The 20,416-nt window shown below is 40.3% G+C and overlaps 1 long non-coding RNA gene across 1 annotated transcript; it reads right to left on the bottom strand.

The window, feature by feature from the left end:
• Positions 1-2,317: 2,317 nt before the first annotated feature.
• LOC120982580 lies at positions 2,318-20,140 on the bottom strand. The gene is made up of 3 exons (XR_005774948.1): positions 20,019-20,140; positions 18,501-18,508; positions 2,318-2,328 (listed from the first exon to the last, which is right to left on the bottom strand). It is a non-coding gene; the product is annotated as an uncharacterized LOC120982580 (long non-coding RNA).
• Positions 20,141-20,416: the final 276 nt, after the last annotated feature.

Raw genomic sequence — 20,416 nt, 5'->3', positions numbered from 1 at the left:
CATATTGCAGGGACCAATAGGGTCAGTAGGGCCAAGGTTCGAGAGTATGAGCCCCCCTACCATCGAGGGCGGCTCATACAGTCAGGAGGTCAGGGATAGGATGAGGATGGCGATAGGAGGTGTCCTTCTCCCTTATCCTGGCTTCCAGGCCTAGTGGCTTTCCTTAATTTCAGACTTTGGATGGTGGGGAGTTTCCCCCACTCCCCACCGTGACACGTGGATCCCGTATTGGCATTACCACAATCAGAAACCATATTGTGGGTAGTGATCACATTATTGGGGAACCGCCTCTTGACGAGTATGTGTTAATATGTGGCCTATAGACAGGTGTTATCATCATCTTGTATACAATCTCTTAGGTCATTGTTGGGCTTTTGTTCACAGATTATCATTTCTTCATCTAAAATTACATGGAATTATATTTTGGCGTATCGTCTGGAAGACGTAATTTACATATATGGCTGCCACTTCTGCATCTAATATCAATCTTTTATCTAATTGATTTTTTTACACAATTGTGACCCATAAGATTTACCTCCTGAGGAACCCGTACAATAGGGTGAAATGCGTCGAGGTGTCATATTTATATATACTAGATTGTTCTAGTGGGGACACTAGTTTTTACTTAGGTTAACACTGGGTTTGTTAATTGTTGTATACTCATAATAGGGACAACCAGGGTTTTCTCAGCCTAGGCACGAGGACAGGGAGTCCCTACCATCTAGGGTCGTCCATGGGCTGAGGGCATAGATAGGGTAAGTGAAGGGCCAGCTAGGTCCCCTCCTACTTTATTCCTGGTAGGTCCAACTTTTTGTATGTCTGGTCCTAACTGTAATAATTGAACACCGGGATTGTTTCCCCGTTTTTTATTAAAGATTTTAGGAGTCTTCCTTTTTCTGCTGGACCACAATTTTTTTTTCGCTGTAAGGAATTCGATTATATTGATTATATTATACTGCTGGACCTATTATCTCATTGATAAGCCATTTAATACATTGCCTCTTATTTTCAAATATGATTCTTATGTGAACAGATCTTCCGTATACAGTCTTTCAATAGTTATTTTGGTCTACCTTTGATCATCCTTTTTTTATACAATGCTACTCCCCCCAGTGTAGATAATTTTTAGTAATATTTTCTAATTCAATTTACACTGTAAAGTTATATATAAAAATATCTAACATCCCCATGCACACGCTTAGCTAAACTGGTTTGAGTGTTGTAGAACCCTTTCCCCCTCAAAAACAATTTTAAATTAAAAAATATATCTTAAAGTACATACTTTATTATGTCATGTTGTATTCAGTAGTTCATGATTTGATTAATTCCAACTCGTATAGAGAAATATATCATTATATGAGATTAATAGGATGATGTTTTTATTTTATCGATTACTTTCTTATAATCTAGATTGCAGTCGATAATGAAAAAAGAATTGCAGCCAAGAAGTTAAAATTACAACTGTTTGTAAATGTAGCTACTGTAAAAGTTAACCATGAATATGTAGCCAGATTTCCATCACAATGTGACCATAAATTCCTTGCTACCACTGGAGAGGTATGTTTTCCATTTAGTCATTTTGTATAATAAAACTTTTTTAAATCTTTTTTTAATGGATTTTTATGTTCAAGTTTAATCGTGCAGATGTAGAAGACAAATCCTGGAATTGATCATTAAGCATAAAACTGACAAACCAAAGAATGTTTTCTTCAAGCTACAGCTCCCGATGCTTGTCTGATTAGGGGGCCGGGCAGTCTTGGAAGCAGGGAACCTGCTGATTATTGAATCATACTACACAGAGCCATGGCAAGACTGACTTCTTACCAAGTTATAAGCAGACTTTTGGATGCATTGTTGATTCAATTTTGTTCATAAATAGTTGTTCATGTAGATTCTAAGTAGTAGGAGTATAAGATGGGAAGCTTAGAAGGTAGTGGAAGAGACAAGGGGTTAAGGAGGAGAGGAATTAATAGGTGGATGAGAGAAGAGGAGTTGAAGGCTGAGTAGGAGAATGAAGAGGGAGGTAATTGAGGCTGAGGTGAAGGATGAGAAAGGAGGATTTAGAAACTAAAAAGGGGAGGAGGTATATAAAGTAGAATAAGAGAGGACAGTATTCAATGTTTATTAGTTTTGGAACTCATTGGGGGGCATTTATCAACACTGGTGTTTCCATACACCAATCTTGATCTCCCTGTGCTCTGGAGTAAGATGTGCCTAACTTATTAAAAGGCAGATGCCTTTTTATTAAATCTGGTGCATCTCTGGCACTCTGTGCGGCAGAAATGACATTCTATGCCAGCTACGGGCTGGCAAAAACTTGAGGTATAACTTACTCCAGTTCCTGGCGTATGTTATAGTAAACTCAGAGGGCTGCGATGGGCCCTGCCCTCTCCCTCTAAGTGCCTCTTGTTCCTCACCATTTTAAAAATATTGGTGGGAAGCTCAAAAAGTCACAAGTTATGCATGAATATGGTGAGCACCATCACTTGTGACTTTTTACCGCTGCTGTAGTGTTGTATGTATTTTGATAAATGACCCTTAATGATTTTTTTGTTTTAGTTTAGGTATTAAGGAGTAAGTAAGCAATATAGAGTCATTAGTTGTCAGAATCAGTTTAAAATCTATAGTGTTAGAAACAATAAATTCAAAGACTCCAGCCAAGTTGGTGTGAAGTGTAATCTTTGTTTATTTAGCAAACAGTGATAGTTGCTACGGCAAAGTAAATGGTAACGTTTCGGCACATCCGTGCCTTCATCAGACTGCAGCAAACAGAAAAGAAAATAAATCAACGTACAGTGAATATGTCATGTATTATCATCAGCATACATGATAGCGACTATGTTCAATATGCATCAGTTTCTCTTAGATTTACAAACATATAAATGCAGGAATAGAAATAATAATACTTTGAAAGTCACAAAAAAGAACAAGGGCACGGAAGGATTTCGCTGCTGCAGTTCAAGGTTGAAAACTGGGTCTGTGTAGGCTAGGACACAGTCATTAATAGTCATCCTCTTATGAAAGAACAGTCATATCTGTAGTGCATTAAGTAAATAATCACAGTGGGGATTAATACTGTTGTTGTAACGCCAGGTGGCAGAGCTTGCATACACATATTTACCAGGTAGAAGATTGAGGTGATTTGATACAGGTTGCTGGTAGGTACTCTCTCTATCTATAAGCCAGTAGGTAGGTACAAAGAATAATGGTGCAGATACTCAAGAGTGACTTACCCAGTGCCGCTTATGGTGCAGAAGATCTTCAGGTGTAGACGCAGTAGAGGGAAAAACATGCGGTTATACCGCTGTGGAGAAGAGGCGCCATGTCTGGGGTCATTAGTGTGGGGATTTAAATACCCGCACGCCTTCCCGCACCTCCCGAACCGGAAGTGCGTCACATGGAACGCAAGCTAAAGCCGCCATGCGTTCCACCGACAGGAAGTGTCTCGGTGGAGCGCAAGGTGGTCCCGCAGATTCATTGCGATACATAGAACAGTGTGATACTAGTTGACATGAATACATTAAGAAAGTATATGTGAGATTGGCCTTAATATTATTGAAATATATATAGTATAATAAAGTAGAATGAATAGTAGATGGTTGGCGCGTTCCATCAGCCGGAAGTATATGGGAAATGTCAGAAATGGAGTGCAAAATGGGATAGCTGAGTTCCTGGGCTATTCTGCACTATGGGAGAAGAGAAGACTCAATATAAGGAATACTATTATATTGGTGAACTAGGGAAATGAGGGAAATAAAGTACTTCAGGAAGTGTCCATAACTATGTATTATGTGTTTCAACACTATAAGTGTAGTTATGGAGATGGGGTTAGTGAATGGGGGGATGAGATCCAAGTATCTATAGTAATATCTATATTACTATAGATACTAATATCTATATTACTATAGATACTTGGATTTCATCCCCCCATTCACTAACCCCATCTCCATAACTACACTTATAGTGTTGAAACACATAATACATAGTTATGGACACTTCCTGAAGTACTTTATTTCCCTCATTTCCCTAGTTCACCAATATAATAGTATTCCTTATATTGAGTCTTCAATATCTTCTCCCATAGTGCAGAATAGCCCAGGAACTCAGCTATCCCATTTTGCACTCCATTTCTGACATTTCCCATATACTTCCGGCTGATGGAACGCGCCAACCATCTACTATTCATTCTACTTTATTATACTATATATATTTCAATAATATTAAGGCCAATCTCACATATACTTTCTTAATGTATTCATGTCAACTAGTATCACACTGTTCTATGTATCGCAATGAATCTGCGGGACCACCTTGCGCTCCACCGAGACACTTCCTGTCGGTGGAACGCATGGTGGCTTTAGCTTGCGTTCCATGTGACGCACTTCCGGTTCGGGAGGTGCGAGAAACGGCGGGAAGGCGTGCGGGTATTTAAATCCCCACACTAATGACCCCAGACATGGCGCCTCTTCTCCACAGCGGTATAACCGTATGTTTTTCCCTCTACTGCGTCTACACCTGAAGATCTTCTGCACCATAAGCGGCACTGGGTAAGTCACTCTTGAGTATCTGGACCATTATTCTTTGTACCTACCTACTGGCTTATAGATAGAGAGAGTACCTACCAGCAACCTGTATCAAATCACCTCAATCTTCTACCTGGTAAATATGTGTATGCAAGCTCTGCCACCTGGCGTTACAACAACAGTATTAATCCCCACTGTGATTATTTACTTAATGCACTACAGATATGACTGTTCTTTCATAAGAGGATGACTATTAATGACTGTGTCCTAGCCTACACAGACCCAGTTTTCAACCTTGAACTGCAGCAGCGAAATCCTTCCGTGCCCTTGTTCTTTTTTGTGACTTTCAAAGTATTATTATTTCTATTCCTGCATTTATATGTTTGTAAATCTAAGAGAAACTGATGCATATTGAACATAGTCGCTATCATGTATGCTGATGATAATACATGACATATTCACTGTACGTTGATTTATTTTCTTTTCTGTTTGCTGCAGTCTGATGAAGGCACGGATGTGCCGAAACGTTACCATTTACTTTGCCGTAGCAACTATCACTGTTTGCTAAATAAACAAAAATTACACTTCACACCAACTTGGCTGGAGTCTTTGAATTTATTACTGACAGGGGTGGGAACCCTACTCCAGCAGAAATATCCACTGTGTGCTACAAGGGCTCTGCTTGAAATTAGTGTTAGAAACAGATATGTGTATAAAATAATTAGAAAAAAAAAATGTATTTACCAGTAATAGATTTACTTAGTCCCTTGATAGCAGCAGCATGGGCACTTGAGTCGGGAGAGTTGTAGCCGCCGCCCAGAGAAGTGAATATTGATGAGCTGGGCGGGGCTTCAGACGGCAGTTGGGAGCGGCTGGCTGGGCGCATTTTCAGATGAAACGCCGCCCCTTGGGCAGATTTGTGACCGGACAAGCAGGTTATAAAACTTAATATTTCGGTATTTATAAGGTGGACAGGGGGGATACTTAGATGATTTTAATAGACTTTATAAGACCTGTACTGACATATATATGCCTAAATATGCTAATTGGGCCTGTCAGTGTCCCTTTAATGACAAACAAATAGAATTTTTGGCAGAAGGTGTGAGGCATATACTGACACACAATTATTTCTTTTTTGAGGGTGTTTATTACCTACAGATTCGAGGTACCGCCATGGGCACCAGACTCGCCCCCAGCTATGCCAACCTATTTATGGCACAATGGGAACAGGAGACCATCATTCCTAAGCTGGGGTCGGATTTGGTGCTCTGGCAACGGTACATCGACAATGTCCTCTTCACCTGGCAGGGAGGGGAAACATGATTACACACCTTCTTAGGAGAAATTAATCATAACTCATACAATCTCAATTTTTCTTCTAATATCAATCAAGACTGCACAGAGTTTTTAGATATACTTATCACCACCCAATCAGATCAATATATATGCAACACGAAACAGCTTTATCCTCTTCTCCAGCTGTCATTTACCCTCTTGGCTGTTGAACATACCTGCAGGGCAATTCCGCAGAATCAAGAGGAACTGTACCAGTGGAGAAAAGTTTGAAGAGGAAGCTATTAAAATGAAAAAACAACTTCAGTCTAAAAACTATCCGGATATGGTGATTGACAATGCATTGCAAAAAGTTAGGGAAATGGACAGGAATCAGTTTTTCACAGCTATTCTGAATGATAAAAAGAAACAAGGAGAAGATAGATTCTGCATAATATTGCCTTACAATGCACAATACAAAAAAATCAAGCTAATTATAAAAAAACACTGGCATCTGATTCAGAAGGATAAGACCATAGGACCCCTAGTCCCTATATTCCCAGAGATAGTATACACCAAGGCTCCTAACTTAGGCCTGAAAATAGCCCCCTCTATCAAATTCTACACAAAGAATAACGTATCCATCAACAAATGGCTTAAAAGAAGTGGGTTCCATTGGTGTGAATGTTGTATTAACTGTAAAAATACAACATTCCCTAAGAAGACTACATGGATTAACTCAACACAAAATACATTTTCTTTTGAAATTAAAAACCTTCTTACCTGCAATAGCTCCAATGTTATTTACATAATCGAATGTACATGTGCCAAACAATATATCGGCAGAACCAAAATACCCCTCAAGATCAGAATAGCCGAACATATAAACAATATAAAAACACTCCCTAGCCAAGCATTTTAAATTAATACATAACCAAGACCCCAAAGACCTGACATTTGCAGCATTTGAACAGATAGAACGCCATTGGAGGGGAGGCAATCGCACGAATGTCCAGAGGGATATTCAAATTCGGCAGTCTGGCACCAGGGGGGCTAAATGCCGAATTAGAAATATTCGGGTTTCTATAATGGGGTGGGTGCCTTTGGCTCACGAGGGGTCCTAGTCAGGCTGTTTACCAGCACTATGACGCCCCTCCTGGCCTGGGGGCCTTGACCCCCCACTCCATCCATCCCACCTACTCCCTTGATATCACCTGATAGTAATCTGAGGGATATACCCACGATATTTTATGGAACTAATAAACAATATGTGAGTGACATATACTAAAGAAAATAATCTCCAAAACATCCACAAAGAACATACAGTACAGACCAAAAGTTTGGACACACCTTCTCATTCAAAGAGTTTTCTTTATTTTCATGACTATGAAAATTGTAGATTCACACTGAAGACATCAAAACTATGAATTAACACATGTGGAATTATATACATAGCAAACAACTGAAAATATGTCATATTCTAGGTTCTTCAAAGTAGCCACCTTTTGCTTTGATTACTGCTTTGCACACTCTTAGCATTCTCTTGATGAGCTTCAAGAGGTAGTCCCCTGAAATGGTTTTCACTTCACAGGTGTGCCCTGTCAGGTTTAATAAGTGGGATTTCTTGCCTTATAAATAGGGTTGGGACCATCAGTTGCGTTGAGGAGAAGTCAGGTGGATACACAGCTGATAGTCCTACTGAATAGACTGTTAGAATTTGTATTATGGCAAGAAAAAAGCAGCTAAGTAAAGAAAAACGAGTGGCCATCATTACTTTAAGAAATGAAGGTCAGTCAGTCAGTCGAAAAATTGGGAAAACTTTAAAAGTAAGGGCTATTTGACCATGAAGGAGAGTGATGGGGTGCTGCGCCAGATGACCTGGCCTCAACCCAATCGAGATGGTTTGGGGTGAGCTGGACCGCAGAGTGAAGGCAAAAGGGCCAACAAGTGCTAAGCATCTCTGGGAACTCCTTCAAGACTGTTGGAAGACCATTTCAGGGGACTACCTCTTGAAGCTCATCAAGAGAATTCCAAGAGTGTGCAAAGCAGTAATCAAAGCAAAAGGTGGCTACTTTGAAGAACCTAGAATATGACATTTTCAGTTGTTTCACACTTGTTTGTTATGTATATAATTCCACATGTGTTAATTCATAGTTTTGATGCCTTCATAGTCATGAAAATAAAGAAAACTCTTTGAATGAGAAGGTGTGTCCAAACTTTTGCTCTGTACTGTATATCCTACATATGACAGTGAAAAGCAGCTATGACTAGATAATTATGAGCTATTATGAGAAGAAATATAGCCACGATTCTGCAAGTTCACAGAAAGATATCTCTCTTCTGATATGTTACCCTCTATATTGTGGTGGGACTGGTGTTGCAAATCTATACATTTTGCTAACTGTATATATATTCATATATATATTTCTACTTATATTTAATTTTCTGCTATATGTTCTGTACAATTGCTCACACTGAACGACAGTGCAACAAGTTTTACCCCAAAAAATCTATAGAAGGCTTTTCACACAAGCCAAAGATGCTTATTAGCAGAAAACGCATCAATGCTGAAAAGACACATGCTAAACGCAATAAAACCGCAACTCAAGGAGAACCCTATCCAACAGCACCAGATCCACTCCAGACTTATTATAGAGCCCTCCCGGAAGATAGGGAGATAAAAGCCAGCCAGACAGATTAAACAGAGCCACTGAGGAAGGAGGCAGTATAGCCTTTGAAACGCGTCTGGCGTGGAGGATTAGATATTTGTATCTGGCAACAACCGGCAAATGGAAAACTAACATCTCCTAGTTGATGTTAAAGAAAGAGCTTTCACCCAAAGAAGTCCAGATATCACGGCAGCGTCTGGCGTGCTACAGGAAGTAGCAGGAAGCTATCGAAGTCCCATTACCTGCATAGGTACTGCCAGAGACACGAGGGACGCCAGAGATATACAGGGAACCGTATCATAAGCTGATTCCGGGACAACTAGAGAAGAACCCTTGACTTACAGCAGGGTTCTGCCCACCAGTCAAAACAGACTGCATCTGCATCAATGAGGTATTACTGAAGCCTTCTACCCACAACAGATAAAAGTCAGAGGTAAGCTTACCCTCCACTCACTCCACGTGGGACGCCACGAACTGGATACCATCTCCATATACACTTACCTAAAGAATTATTAGGAACACCATACTAATACGGCGTTGGACCCCCTTTTGCCTTCAGAACTGCCTTAATTCTACGTGGCATTGATTCAACAAGGTGCTGATAGCATTCTTTAGAAATGTTGGCCCATATTGATAGGGTAGCATCTTGCAGTTGATGGAGATTTGAGGGATGCACATCCAGGGCAGGAAGCTCCCGTTCCACCACATCCCAAAGATGCTCTATTGGGTTGAGATCTGGTGACTGTGGGGGCCATTTTAGTACAGTGAACTCATTGTCATGTTCAAGAAACCAATTTGAAATGATTCGAGCTTTGTGACATGGTGCATTATCCTGCTGGAAGTAGCCATCAGAGGATGGATACATGTTCTCATTCTGTTTACGCCAAATTCGGACTCTACCATTTGAATGTCTCAACAGAAATCGAGACTCATCAGACCAGGCAACATTCTTCCAGTCTTGGTGAGCTCGTGCAAATTGTAGCCTCTTTTTCCTATTTGTAGTGGAGATGAGTGGTACCCGGTGGGGTCTTCTGCTGTTGTAGCCCATCCGCCTCAAGGTTGTGCGTGTTGTGGCTTCACAAATGCTTTGCTGCATACCTCGGTTGTAACGAGTGGTTATTTCAGTCAACGTTGCTCTTCTATCAGCTTGAATCAGTCGGCCCATTCTCCTCTGACCTCTAGCATCCACAAGGCATTTTCGCCCACAGGACTGCCGCATACTGGATGTTTTTCCCTTTTCACACCCTAGAAATGGTTGTGCGTGAAAATCCCAGTAACTGAGCAGATTGTGAAATACTCAGACTGGCCCGTCTGGCACCAACAACCATGCCACGCTCAAAATTGCTTAAATCACCTTTCTTTCCCATTCTGACATTCAGTTTGGAGTTCAGGAGATTGTCTTGACCAGGACCACCCCCCTAAATGCATTGAAGCAACTGCCATGTGATTGGTTGACTAGATAATTGCATTAATGAGAAATAGAACAGGTGTTCCTAATAATTCTTTAGGTGAGTTTATATGTGTAAAAATGTGTCTCAACATACGTTAACACTTTTAGTGCTGTTGGGGGGTTAATCAGACACTGAAGCATGTCTACTAGTGACTCGTGACTTTTTGTAGTCTTGGTAATACTCTATGTGACGGACCCCCATACTCAGGATGAGTATGTCCGCCGCTGTCTTCTTCCTTGCTGAGGAGATATTGGAACCCGCTGATCTGTAGCTCTCAGTGTAGGGTAAACAAAAATCTGGTTTATTGAGAAACTGCACAAACTTTTTATACAGCAAGTGATGAGATCAGATTATAATCCCATCACATCCACCCTCCCCTCACAGACAATCGGTCTGCTCAACACCACAGGGCTTCCCCTGCTAACGAGCTCCAACAGCCATAGCAGGAGCCTGGCCAGAGCCCAGAATGTCATTGTTCTGACCTCCCTCAGAGAACAATGGGAGATAACGAGGGATGGTGCTGATAGTCTTTTCATATCCATGTTATAGAAATAGTTTTGCATGACCCTAGGATCAGCCGTATTTGGCCACTCAAAGCCAAAAACTCCTGGGCCGGGCTGCAAGCCTATAATATTCTTGTGGGTCAGCCAGGCCATACCTGCAGTCAGTCAGTATGAGTAGAAACCTGGCATTTGATTTGCCAGTCTTCTGTAAAATAATTATGCACAGGTTGTGCCCTGAGGTCAAAGGGCACAGCTGTACCATACATGACAGAAGCCTGATAAATCAAATACCAGGCTTCTACTACACAAGCTCTTAGCACTACAGCCTGCCAGGGAAGCCTGACATAATGACATTTGATTTGCCCGACTTCCGTCATGTTGCAGACTTGACGCTGTGCCCTTTGATTCAAACTTTGAGTCAAAGGCCACAACATCAAGTTTGTAGCAGTACGGAAGCCTGGTAAATGAAATGTCAGGCTTCTCTATCCCCTAGCATGATGCTGAGTTTATACACACGTTTGTTTGAAAAGTATCTCTTTTTTAGTGATTGTCATATTGCTATGGATAAGACAGGCGAAGGAAAAAGGAAACAGAAAGGAGGTGCAGAAAAAGAACGTGGAAAAAAAAAGACTTTTAGAACAAGATGCAAGCCAATGTCAAAAAGTTAGTAGCTTGTTCAAGATAGTGGCAAAAAAACAGGATCTACCTGCATCTCCACATGAAGACAGCAATGCAGTGTAAGTCCAGATATTAATACTAATGAAGGTGAATATATTCACCACCGTATTGGAGCTGCTATTGCGCTAGAAACTGATGAAGAACTTGAAGAAGTAATTGCTAGAAATTCCAGAAGTAGTGGCCAGTAAGGAGAGTGCGCCTGACACAGTTGATGACAAAATGTGGTTTATCAGACCAAAATCAGAAAATGTGGATACCTTCTTATCGTTTCATCCATGTCAACCAGATGTACTTCCTTTTACCTCAAAAAAGTTATATCAGAGGAGAGATGGACAGAAGCGTTACTGGTTGACATATTCAAATGGATATGGTGCTTTTTTCTGCACGGTGTGTCTTGCTTTCAGTAGAAAGACAGACAGCAGTGCTTTTGTTGATGGTTGCATTGATGAAAAGCACATGTATCAGAGAATTGAAGAGCACTAAAGAAGCAACCTCCACAATAATAGTGCTGAATCTTTATTGATGAGATCAAAGAATATGGACATATCCAGTCGTTTCTTTGAGAAACAAACAACAGCCGGAAAAGAGTAAGTAAAGAGAAAACGTGCCATCCTTGAAAGAGTGATTGAAACCATCAAGCTGATTGGGAAAAGAGGCCTAAGCTATCGAGCAACAACTGAAGCAGCATATACTTTAGATGATGAAAAGTTGGACCATGGAAATTTCTATGAGATTTTGCTACTCCTAAGCAAGTTTGATTCCTTGCTAAAAAATCATCTTGATGTAGTCATCAAAAAAAGTAAAAAGCAGCATGAAAGTGCAACGAGTAGCAAAGGCCGTGGCGGAATTGTTACACTCATTTCAAAAACTACACTGAACAATATCATCAGTGTAATTTCAGCACTTTTGAAAAAAGCCATTGCCCAAGAGATCAGAGATGCTGGCATGTTCACAACGCAGGACATAAATGTCTCAGACCAGTGTTCAATAATAATTCGGTATGTCACAGATATGGTCCATGAACGTCGCTGTGGTGAATTGCACATCCACTACAGGGAAGGCTTTGTGTGAAATGGTCAGCAATGTATTGGAATCCTTGGATATTGATATTACCAACTGTGTTGGGAACTCAACTGATGGAGCTTCTAATATGCAGGGTCAGTACAATGGGTTCAGCACATGGCTGAGTAAGAAAGCACCTGGCCAGATCCATGTGTGGTGCTATGCACATGTACTAAATCTGGTGATGATGGATGTCACAAAGATATCTGTTCAGGCAATATCATTGTTTGGTTTGTTAAATTCATGTGCTGTCTTTCTCCGCGAATCCTACCTCAGGATGAATGTATGGCAGGAAAAGTGTCCTGAAGAACGATTTCGATCGCTTTCTATGATAGGAGAAACAAGATGGTGGTCCAGAGATGCAGTACTTAAAAAAGTGTTTGGTTCATTTAATGATCCAAGTCCAGCCTTGTATGTAGATTTGATCCAGACCATGACAGAGATATCACATTCTGATCGGTTTAGTGCTGACATAAGATACAAGGCTAGAACTTACTTGGACTCCCTTAAGAAATTCAACATAGTTGTAACAGCACAGCTTTACTTATTCATTTTCAAAAATACCACTCCACTATCCCTGTACCTTCAAACACAGGGTATGGATGTACTGCAGGCATACCGGATGGTGACAGAAACCGTACATATGTTAAAAAAACATGCTCGTGATTTCAAAATGATTAAAGATGCTGCAAAGAAGTTTGCAGTCTGGGCTAACAACAGGTTGGATACAACTGACTGCAAAGTTGAGATTGAGGAAGACTTTCCACCACTGCGAAGGATACAACGGAAGAAAAGAATGGCTGGTGAGCTTGCAGTAGATGAACCAATCTTGTTGGCGGATGATCAGTTCCGGGTGGAGGTGTACAATGTGACCATAGACAAGATTATTAATAGTTTGCAGAGCCGATTTACTACACATGGTCAGCTGTTTGCAGATTTGGCATGTTTGGATCCCAAGCATTTTGAAGACATTTTAGCACACCTTCCCAACAATGCACTCGAACGACTGAGCAGCCTTGTAATTGGATTTGACCCTATGGCGACTAAAGAGAAACTGCAAAGTGAGCTTCTTGATTTTGCATCAAAGTGGCACTGATTAAAAATGTCTCTTGATGAAGAGTACACAGATGCCAACAATGAAGGTCAAGATGAAGACGCCATCCATTCTCATCTTATCTCTGAAACTGAGGGACAACTATGCTCAAATGTTAGCGAGAAAAGTGGAAAGTGCAAGACTTGTAAGAGCTGTATAGCCTGCTGCTACAATGTCTTACTGCATTTCAACTTATACAGTCTAGCAATGCATACAAATTGACCCTGACACTTTCCTCTTCCCAAGTAGAATGTGAAAGGTCTTTTTCGAAACTTAAGTTTATCTTAAACAGGCTTCGAAATTTCCTCTCCCAACCACATTTGGAGGCCTTTATGCTGATGTCCGTGGAAAAAGATGCCTTGGTTGGACTAAACAATGACACCATCATTGATGTGTTGGCTTCAAAAAGTAGCTTGCTTCAAGGGATGTTGCTTACATAACACAACAAGCATGTCAATGGACTAGTTAATAGGGATGTACCAATGCCAGTTTTTAATGACAGAGTTTCCAGATACTTGGAAATACTGATCTCTAAATGCTGGAATTTGAGTGATTCCAGCGCATAAAGGCCTTTACTAAATGCCTATTTACTGAGAGATTTAGTAAAAACCCTCTACATGCTGGAATCACTTAGATTTCCGCATATACTTGTTGCCAGTCTGGCCATGATAGGAGTGATTGCTTAAAGCACTAACACTTTATATCATGCCCAGGCAGCCAGTACATGCGTAGATCTAAGCGATTCCAGCATGTATAGGCTGTCTGAGGCTGATAGTGATAGGAGCGTGATTGGTTTTTTGAGTAATGTTTATATGTTTCTTTCTGAAAAGTGTTGGGTTGCTTACCATGATACTGGTGCATCTTAAAGTTTAGTTCTTTTCTGAAATGGTTATTATTATGACTTCTATAGAAATTTTTTTGAACATTTTGCACTGTTAAAGAATTAACCGCAACTAATAGTTATTTGAACTGTTAAACTATATAATTATTGTTTAGTATAACATTTTGCACTTTTCACCTCAAAAGGTTTAGTTGCACTTTTTTTTCCCACTATTCATCATCTACTGGTTTTGTGTGTGTTGAGTAACTAAAATAAAGTAAGACTTTGAAACTGTGTCTTCCATTCTTTAAAGTAAAGTTCTTTGAATTTTCTTAGTTCTGACCCAATTGGATGGGATAATGGTATACTGTAGTGTTTCCCTACCAGGATGCCTCCAGCTGTTGCAGAACTACATCTCCCAGCATGCCCTGACTGTTAAACTGTGTCTGGGCATGCTGAGAGTTGTAGTTTTGCAACAGCTGGTCTACTGTGATAATATAAACAATGGGGGTTCTACAAAAGAGCTATTGTGGGGCAAAGTTCATATTCGTGTTTACACACGTGTTTTAAAATGAATGCTTTCTCCTTATAAACAAGTAAATAATGACGCAATGCTGTGGGGCTCGTGTGCAACTTTTTCCAGGGCTGGTTTTTATCCCCAATCCGGCCCTGAATGGGAGGGTTTTTTCACTGTAAATACCTCAGATATTTTCTCATGTATACTGTTTTATAAAATTTCAGTGTTTTTGTATATAATATTCATGTGTGTCAGTTTATAAAAAAATTTTTTTTTTTAAATTGAGTTTTTTTATGGGTATCATTTTATAAAAAAATTATAGAATAGAATAAATTGTAAGAATCAAAACACACTGTAGTATAGTAATTCTCTAATTGTGAAGTTATCCATATTTTTTTTTATTAAAATGAGAAAAATGTTAAAAAATCCTAACAACATTTATATTGGTAAGTTGTACGTGAACCAATAATTTTTTTATTTTATCTATCCTATTACATCTCTATATCCGATTATAATAGTTTCGAGTCAATAAAAATGATCTTTTTTTTTGTGCTCCCAAAAAACTGTGGTACTATGTAATTGATTTTTTGTCTGGCCTTTTTAAGAGACAGACAAAAATGTGCAAGAAAAATACCTGACACATAAATTTCCTACTTAGCTCTACATACACCCAATGCACAAAAAATGCTGTAATGGGTTAAGTGATGAAAACATATAATTGTAAAGGCACCATTAAAGCTGTAGGTTAGCCTAGAATATGGTAAAAGTTGAAGAGCAGCACCCACGGACCTCGCTGACCACACCGGAATGCACCAGCCCAACCACAACCGTAGATAGATCAGCAAGCTTGAAAAAGGCTACCATGTAGCCGAAACGTTGCTGCTGTTGTGTACACATTCCTTTTTAAGTACAAGAAATAAAGATGGAACCGGAGATGCTGCCGTGACCGTGGTTTGATTTCTATCCTCAGGATAGGTCATTGATATCTGATTGGCGGAGTTCCGACGCCCGGCATCAGCTTCTGGAATAGGAGGCCACAACGCCGATCAGATATTGATGACCTATCCTGAGGATAGGTCATCAATATTCTGGGTCAGACAACACTTTTAATATACAGAATATATTTGTTCTAAATGTTAAATGATTTAAATTTTTCAGGTAGCAAACTTGCGGAAAAAGGTGGATTTACGTGTCCACAGAACTATTTCCAGGTGCTGAAGCTCCTGTTGAAAATCGCAGACGGCTCAATCCGACTAGAAAAGACGTACGCAATATCATGGCTAAGGCCTCTTTCACACGACCGGTTTTTTTTCCCGCTTTGCGGGCCGTTTTTTGCGTTCCGTATACGGTCCGTATACGGATCCATTCATTTCAATGGTTCCGCTAAAAAAACGGAATGTACTCCGTATGCATTCCGTTTCCGTATTTCCGTTCCGTTGAAAGATAGAACATGTCGTAAATCACGTTCCGCGGCTCCATTAAAGTCTATGGGTCCGTATAATACGGAATGCATACGGAAGATCATCCGTATGTGTTCCGTATTTCGCGGATCCGTATGCTATGCCCTGCCCACCTAGCCATGTGTTTTGTGTTTATCAACTTTATCTGAGCACATGTGCAGGTGCTGAAACCTGCTCAAACCACTTCGGCTTGTCAGGAAAGGCTGCCAAACATGGATGTGGCCAAGTTGCTGAGTTTAATAAAGGAGAGGAGCCAGCTATGGGACACCAGGACAGACCGCTACCACGACAAATTCCTAAAGGATCGTGGCTGGGCGGAGGTAACCCAGGAAATGTTTTCCAGACATTGGGAGAGGGCCAATCGCAAAAAATTAGATAAGCCTACCCATGTGTTTGTGTATTTCCTTGTGTATTAAAGGTGTGTTATTCTCTATACTAACTTGATGATTAGATGAAGTGTATTTTTATCTGAATGTCTAAAAAGGAAGTATGAATTCTGTTGGTAATGATAGTCCGCTATGATGACGTAGGAATATGCACTAGTTGCAATCAGTTTTTTAAGAAGCCACCTTTTTCAAATGCATTGTATATAATTAATAACCCCATAGTGACCGTGCATAATGTTTTTTTTAAATAAAACATATACGTGTGTAGCATTACATTTGGGCCCTGTGACGTTTCCCTAGTTTCCAACAACCTTGCTAGGCAGCAGTAGTGGCCATGTGTTGCGAGTATTTGTTAAAAAAACATGGCTGCCTATATTGTGTCTGGGGACACTTGAAGTATATTTTCATTGTGTGTGTTTTTTTTCCGAGTACAATGCTAAGTGTGGTCACAGCCGATGGATGTAGTGTTTGTATTGAACCATATAGTTTGATATCTGTTTTTAACATTTGGTTTTAGTTTTTATATTCATTTTATATATTTTTTTTTTATTTCAATTTTGTTTTTAAAATGCAGTACAACGTGTCAAAACCAGATGGCAGTCTTGCAGGGACCAGTATCGCCGTGAAATGGTGCAGGCCACATTACAAAGTGGTGAGGGTGCGCTGCGCAAAAAGCCATATGTGTACACCCGCCAACTGAGTTTCCTCAAGCCTGTACTGGATCTTCGGCCGTGAGTAAAATATAAATACTTAATTCCTGTATATGTATGTTTTCATTAAATGTACATGATAATAACATTAGTCGTTCTAGGGTTTTTTGTTTTGAATTTTTTCAAGCATATAAAAAATGAGTTATCATTGTAGGGTATATGTTGATATGTATTGCACATGCGGGGTCCAATGTAATGTATTCTTCACTATACAGGCCTTGTGCACTGCATGTCCCAGAAATACATACATAATATATATAGTATTTTTGGCCTACACCGGAACAACACAAATGGGCCACATTCCTGAAAAAGGGAACAATATAGCAAAGAAACCCCCATATGTGCAAATCATTTAATATAGAGAGGTCAATAACATTGGTATGCCAAAGTCTGTGTGTATATTAAACATGTGTCATCTAATGTGGGCAATTTAACCCCTTAGTGACCAAACATTTTTAAAAAATCTCATTTCAAGAGCTATAACTTTTTTGTTTTTTCATCAATGTACTTGTATGAGGTCTTATTTTTTGCAGGACAAGTTATAGTTTTTAATGCACCATTTTGGGTACATGTAATGATTGATTAAAGCCAGTTATTTAGCTAATATCCCCTTTGTTTACGTCAGTAAAAAGGAGTATTAGTGGTCACTAAGGGGTTAAAAACAGTACATCACCGCAGCGTTTAAATGCTAGGCCAACAGGGGAATGTTATTAGGTGAGGTCACGGTGTAGTGTAGATAGGCCAAAGTGTTCAAAATCCGTTCTTTGAACTCCCAGTTTGCTTGCTCCCTGCCCAGGACCACACATTATATAAAATGTGGCGAACAGCACAGGTTTTTCGGGGGCACACTATTTTTTATAGATACCGGGGACACCGGCCATGTTTTTGTGTTTTTCGCCATGATGGTAACTGGGTTTGTTTTGCTTGTCCGGCTGGGCCCCTGATCACCATGGCAGCACCATGATGGGGCAAGATGATGAGAGCAGTAGTAATGTCGAAGAAAGTCAGAGACAAATGTTCAATCCAACTCGATAATTTTACTGTACGCAAATTCATAATCACAAGTACAGTGAAAGGTTATAAAAAACTTTTATTATTAAAGGCATATAGAGGAGGAATGCTGTAAATTCACCTTCAACAGGTTCTATATGTAAAATGACATTAAAATACTATATGACATAAGATGCTCCAACTTTGCAGTGGCCGCCTACACAAGTGGGACGCTGCACTGGCAGTTAGAAAAGATAAAGTGGCATCTGCAATATAGCACATGGCTGTTGGGCTACTTGAACCAAGATGTCTCCTAAAATTATATGTCTGGTTTGTGAATACTCTAACAATCTTTAAATTTGGTACTACAGGACCTTGGACAGCCTGGAGCAACAGAGTGATCCTGGTTTCAGCAGCAGTGATTCGGAGCCGCCAATGGCTGGCCAGGACTCCCCTCGTCCAGAGGATACCCAGTTTGGGATTGAGGAGCAGCAGCAGCAAGAGAGGGAGGAATCGTCGCCTCAGGAGGGACGTTCGGCACCCCAAGTCTCCAGCCCCGAGACCAGAAGAAGACCGGCGAGGAGGAGAAGGCAGCCAAACACGAACCCCGATGCGGCTGCAACTAGCCAAACATTGGTTCAGACCCAGGTGTTGGAATATCTAACGAAGAAAGAATCTTGAGTGGCCTTGCACACCTAATAAAACATTTGCCATTATATAAGCAAACTCTATTTGCTGATATAATGACCTCAGTGGCTAGCATTTTCCAAACCAATGTGGATCCACATGAGTTGGTCTGCTGTGTAGATAACTTTAAAAATCGAGCATTTACATTCCAGGCCCAAACCGAACCTGGCCCCAGCATGCCACAGCCTCATCCTCGCCCCAGCTCGGCTTCGCAGCCACTTTTTTCTCCAGAGCCACCAATCATGGCCCGGCAAAATGTTCCTGGACGCCCATCAACTTACCAAAGTCAAGGGACTTACCCACACCAAAGTCAAGGGACTTACCCACACCAAAGTCAAGGGTCTGACCCTCATACACAGGGACTGGGTCCTTATACACGTGACCTATTCAATATATAATCTGTATTTTTTGCAAACTTTTTGTTTGGGTTATGTAGGCTGAATATAAGCCATTGTTTTTGTTTGACATTTTGTGATGTTGCATAAAAATTATTCGAAACAAGTTAAAAGTCTCACATGTCTTTATATAGTTCACATATTTTGTATTTTTACATACATGCTTTGGGTTTATCGGCAGGCAAACATATCAGATCTAACACTATGTGTTTTCTACATTCATACACATTCCGACAAATAGGCCAGGGTGCATACGTTTGTACAGGGATGGCCAAGCTGTGCCTCTACAGCTGTCGTAAAAATCACAACTACCACCATGGCCTGTTGTACGCTGATAGCTGGAGTTTGTGGGGCCATGGTGGTATTGCCATTTTGTCAACAGCTGGCGATACACAGTTGGCCAATACATGCTTTTATAGTCAAACTATGCTCAACATACTGGCCACAAGATGTATGTAGTTAAATAAAAACATTAATCCATGCTAAATTATGGCAAACATTTAGAGAAAAAAGCTTTGGTGCCACAGGTTGGTCATGAAAAATACGTTTAGTCTCCAAAAGGAACAATCCCGCGGCCATTCATAGGCAAGTGTTGTAAGTGCTGGTATCCCCAGAAAATGCAGGACCTTGGACAGCGTCCAATAAAGTTATCTGCAAGCGCCAAGAAAGAAAAAGAAATTAACAATGGTAACACACTATTATAGGCTACATATACTACATATTAAAATAGGTAAGAAAAAAAGTATACACATGAGAGGTATTAGAGGGTTATTGTAGTGACAACAAACAAACAATCATAAACATAAAACATTTGTGATACACCGGCGCTTGCACTAAAATAGACTGACGCAGCGGTACCGCAACGGTATCGCCACCGTTGAAAATCAAATAAATGATGTGTATAATATATGTATTAGGTACTGCGCGACATATACCCCCTATTGCTCTCCTAGCCAGTGTGGCACTATGAAGGTCCGCAGTAAATATTACAGAAACTTACGGATTGATTGGAATACCTTTATCCTGGATGTTCCTCTGCAAGGGCTGTTCTCCTGCGTCTTTCTAGTTTTTTCTTTTTTTCTCTTTTTTCTTTTCTTTTGAGTGCCGTTCGGGATGAGGAAAGGTGTAGGGGGCTGAGCCCTAGTGGTAATAAATGATTTTTCTAAAAATACAGAGCTTGCCCCGGCCGGTGGCACAGCT

Source organism: Bufo bufo, chromosome 11 (assembly GCF_905171765.1).
Source record: "Bufo bufo chromosome 11, aBufBuf1.1, whole genome shotgun sequence".
Lineage (NCBI taxonomy): Eukaryota > Metazoa > Chordata > Amphibia > Anura > Bufonidae > Bufo > Bufo bufo.
This window is presented reverse-complemented; position numbering and strand designations above follow the sequence as displayed.